The sequence below is a fragment of the Anomaloglossus baeobatrachus genome, chromosome 6, assembly GCF_048569485.1.
Source record: "Anomaloglossus baeobatrachus isolate aAnoBae1 chromosome 6, aAnoBae1.hap1, whole genome shotgun sequence".
Classification (NCBI taxonomy): domain Eukaryota; kingdom Metazoa; phylum Chordata; class Amphibia; order Anura; family Aromobatidae; genus Anomaloglossus; species Anomaloglossus baeobatrachus.
The window spans coordinates 323,401,068-323,405,946 of NC_134358.1; the positions used below are offsets into that span (position 1 = coordinate 323,401,068).

Sequence of the window (4,879 nt, forward strand, 5' to 3'; positions counted from 1 at the left end):
CCCCAGTGTGTGCTGAAACAAAAGAACGACTTAATATTTTCTCTGCAAGGACAATACACATTTAGATACAATATAATGCACAGGTGCAAAGCAACAGGAATAAGCAAACAAACAGGTATACAAATGGAGCAGAGAATGGGTTAATTGCAGACACAGTAAAGCATCCTTGAGAAAGTTTATATGGAATTCTCATGTTTATAGTGGAACAAAGAGGGGAAGGTAAGGGGGGCCCAATCAAAATGCAGGATAAGAGTGTCTATTTTTTATAGTACCCAGTAAATAAAAGATTCTCATTAATGCCATTGGGCATAACTGTATCAAGCTGGAAAATCCACCAGGATTCAGTTCTCAGGAGTGCCGGAGTGGGATTACCACCTCGTATATTGCTCAAAACTTTATCCAAGCCAACCACGGTTGTATTTCCAATTCTGCTCCCATGGTGTCTAAGATAGTGCTGTGCCACTGTAGAGATCGTTCGTCCCTGTTTAAGATGTTTAGAAGCCAACGCAATGTCCGAGAAGTGTTTTTGAATACGATGTCGCAGCTCCTGCGAAGTCTGTCCGACGTAAATAAGTTGGCAAGGGCAGGTGAGAGCGTAAACAACGTTCTGGGACCTACAGTTCACATAATGTCGTAATAGGTACGACCTCTGGGTGCGATGGTTACTAAAATTGGATACAGGAGACATGAATTGGCAAATAGAGCACTGTCCACATGGGAAAGATCCCTTCAAAATGGTTCCTCTCCCAATACGGGTAGTAGGTCGTGTGAAGTGGCTCCTACAAAGGTGGTCCCTCAGATTTGCTGATCTCCTTGCTGTAAGGAGTGGTCTGGAAGAGATAAACTTTTTTAGGTTGGAATCAGACAACAAGATGTTCCAATTTTTATTCAGGGTCTGATATATATCTGACCACTGACAATTAAAAGTGGTTACCAACCGTGGAGAGTCATTTTTGGGCTTATGGTCCTTAGGTTTCAGCAAAGTATGGCGGTCCGTGTTGATGGCTTTCTGGTATGCTCGATGAATGATATTAAGTCGTTCTTTTGTTTCAGCACACACTGGGGTGACCAGTTTCCTGTTTTACACTAAAAGGATTACATTACTATGGAACCAATAGATGTGCACATCTGCTGTTCAGGGTCTTATCTGTGGTATCCTTAGTGATACCAGACTCTGAATGACGCTGATAACTGCTTCCCTACTCCATAGGAGTTGAGGGGCGGGGCTTGACGTCACTCCGGTCACATGACCGGATCACATGGTGCTGCATTCCACTGTGGAACGCACGCCGACAGCCTGGTTCCAGTTTACAGGGAGATTACAGAGGATTCTGCCCTCCTCACCTGCTTGGTGAGTGGTTTATTCAACCCACCGGTTAGTAATTATTAATGGTCCTTTTGTATATATATATTTAGGCTCTGGTCACTCCTCAACTTACCCCTGATGAAGCCACATATGGTGGCGTAACGCGTGGGGCAGGCGCACCCATACCACCTCCCTCACTATTTACTTACCTGGTATTGTATTAGCTCTCTTTGATCTGTACCATATTTATGTGAATCCTACAATTGGTGACTATGTACTGCTGTATACTGTCCTTTGGTACTGCTATTTTGAGCTTGTATGCTTTATATTAATTCATGAGGTTTTGGTTGGTGATGTGCCAATTTGCTCATGGGTAGATCATTCTTTTGATCTTTCCCATTTTTAAATGGTCTTAACAATATTTCTCTGTTACTAATAAACTTTTTCACACTTTTTGCATGCAACAAGGGACTCCTCTTGCTTGATTCCATTATCCTGGATTTTCCAGTACATGTTTGGTGTAGTTGTGCTCACTCTTTCCCATGTGTTGTGTTCCAGATTCTATTTATGGGTTGAAGCACACTTCCATTACCTATATATATATTTAATGGTGGTGCCGTCCCTATTTTGTTCTATGAGCCTTGTTTTATGGTTTTTCACCATTAGGGACTTGTGCACACTATCATAGTCTGATTTAACTGTCTGATTTGGATTACATGAGCCCTACTATGGCTTATGACTTGGAAGCAAGAGAGGTGTTTTGGAACAATCAGGTGGCAGCGGTGTTTGATTGTCAGGTTCCTGACACAGCAGACGGTGATTTTAAGGCTATATGTGATGAACTTTTGAATTTACATAAAAGATATATCCGTGTATGGTGGAACATCAAGAGCCTGGAACAGTATCTAAAATTGAAGATTATTCCCCGTGGACTGAGGGTTCAGATATTTCCCTCCTGGGAGGTGGATGAACACTTCAGAGGTCTTTGGGAAGGGGGTCTCATTCAGTGCTCTGGCATATTGCTTGAACTGTTGATAGGACATGATCGTAATTTGCTGGTACAGATCAAAGAAAGTATTAAGGCAACTGAGCTCAAAATTAACATCTTTGATAATAATACATTGGTACAACCATTTTTAGTCAAATTGAAAGAAAACATTGATAAGTATGAAAAGGACATTATTGCCGGCAAAAAGAGAAAATTTGTTCGCGACAAGAAAGACTTTGAGGATAACCATGCCTATAGGTGGAGCCATCAAGGAAATAGAAGATCTCGGTTCGCTGTGTCTAAACAGAGCCACTCAATTAATCCGGGCGAAGGCTCGTCTACTGATTTTTTATCTACAGACACAAGCGAAGCAGAAGGAGGGGGAGAAGAGGTGGCCGGAAGAGGAACCAACAACAAAAGAATACCACGGAATCGGACACAGAATGTATACATGCAGACTCGCTACAAGAACAAGAATCGGAGATAGTTGGTGAGAATACACTCCAAATAATCAACCTGTCTGATCATGTTTTATCCCCTGCAGAGGAGACTGTCCTGAAACGTGGGTTGTCCTTCTCACCAATACAGAAATTAGATAAATTTACCCTGATTAAGGATATTTATCTTTTCTGCAGAAGCCTCATGTTCAAATACTACCACCTCTACCCTTCGTCCTTACAATCTTTACCTGAAATGGAACAAAGAGCTTTTGAGGACCTCATTGATCTGTTACAGGAGATTGAGGATTCCTCAGGTAGGAAGCCGTTTACCATATACAGACCATCTCAAAAAACACCGGCTTTTGGGACTTGCCCAACTATTAACGTCTTTTTTAACACCATGGTACAGGATATACTTACACTTAAGATCAGGGGTGCTGCCCATGATAACCTTACCCAGGATGAGAGAGATGCTATTGTCACCCTTAAGAACAACACAGCTTTTGTCATCAAAGAAGCTGACAAAGGCGGCAACATAGTCCTTTGGCCTATGGATCTTTACGTGGAGGAAGCCAAAAGACAGCTTCTTAACACATCTCTTTACGCGGTATTACATTCCGACCCCACCTCGGTGTTCCAGAAGAAATTGGATGCCTTGCTTGCTGACGCATTGTCGCGGAATGTTATAGGTAAGAGGGAGCGAGACTTTGTATATAATACTCATCCTGTAACGCCAACGTTTTATCTACTTCCGAAGGTGCACAAATGTTTTCAAAAGCCACCCGGAAGGCCAATTGTGGCAGGGATCGGTGGTCTAAGTGAACATGCCTGTGTCTACATAGACTTTTACTTACAACCTCTTGTGGCCAATTTAAAGTCCTATGTACGGGATACTATGCACTTGCTGGAAATTTTGGATAGTCTTGAATTACCTCCACAGACCTTACTTGTTTCCCTAGACGTCGAGGCTCTCTACACGAGCATAGGACATAAAGAAGGGTTACATGCCGTTTCCACCTTTCTCAAGGATGACCAGGACAATATCTCAGCTCACGGTATGTTTGTTTTGGATTTACTGGCCTTTATCCTCCGACACAATTACTTTGTCTTCGACCGGACCACCTACAGGCAGACATCTGGGACCGCGATGGGGGCGCGCTGTGCGCCTTCTTTCGCTAACCTGTTTTTGGGTTGGTGGGAGGAGACGTGCGTGTATCCCTCGTCGTGGTGTCGTGACTATGTCTGTGGGTGGTTTCGATATATCGATGACATTTTGTTTTTGTGGACAGGGCCTAGAGACCTTTGCCTGGAATTCATCTCGAATTTGAATAGTAATCAACTGAACATCAAGCTCACTTCGAAAATTACATCGGACAACATGGATTTTTTGGACCTGAAATTGGCAATAAAAGGGAAAAAGATTGAAACTAATCTTTACCGTAAGTGCACATCCACTAATAGTCTTTTGCATTATAAGAGCTCACATCCTAAACATCTTAAAGTTGGTATACCGGTGGGCCAATTTTTTCGTTTAAGAAGAAATTGCAGTGCACAATCTGATTTTCTTGTACAGGCACAGGATCTGTCCAAACGATTCAGAACGAGAGGATATCCACGGAAGATCATTCATCGAGCATACCAGAAAGCCATCAACACGGACCGCTATACTTTGCTGAAACCTAAGGACCATAAGCCCAAAAATGACTCTCCACGGTTGGTAACCACTTTTAATTGTCAGTGGTCAGATATATATCAGACCCTGAATAAAAATTGGAACATCTTGTTGTCTGATTCCAACCTAAAAAAGTTTATCTCTTCCAGACCACTCCTTACAGCAAGGAGATCAGCAAATCTGAGGGACCACCTTTGTAGGAGCCACTTCACACGACCTACTACCCGTATTGGGAGAGGAACCATTTTGAAGGGATCTTTCCCATGTGGACAGTGCTCTATTTGCCAATTCATGTCTCCTGTATCCAATTTTAGTAACCATCGCACCCAGAGGTCGTACCTATTACGACATTATGTGAACTGTAGGTCCCAGAACGTTGTTTACGCTCTCACCTGCCCTTGCCAACTTATTTACGTCGGACAGACTTCGCAGGAGCTGCGACATCGTATTCAAAAACACTTCTCGGACATTGC

At 42.8% G+C, this 4,879-nt stretch overlaps 1 long non-coding RNA gene across 1 annotated transcript; it reads left to right on the forward strand.

Annotated features, from left to right (window-relative positions):
- Window positions 1–1,101: 1,101 nt before the first annotated feature.
- On the forward strand, window positions 1,102–3,014 carry LOC142244326 (uncharacterized). Its single transcript, XR_012724509.1, has 3 exons — window positions 1,102–1,351; window positions 2,654–2,784; window positions 2,930–3,014. It is a non-coding gene; the product is annotated as an uncharacterized LOC142244326 (long non-coding RNA).
- Window positions 3,015–4,879: the final 1,865 nt, after the last annotated feature.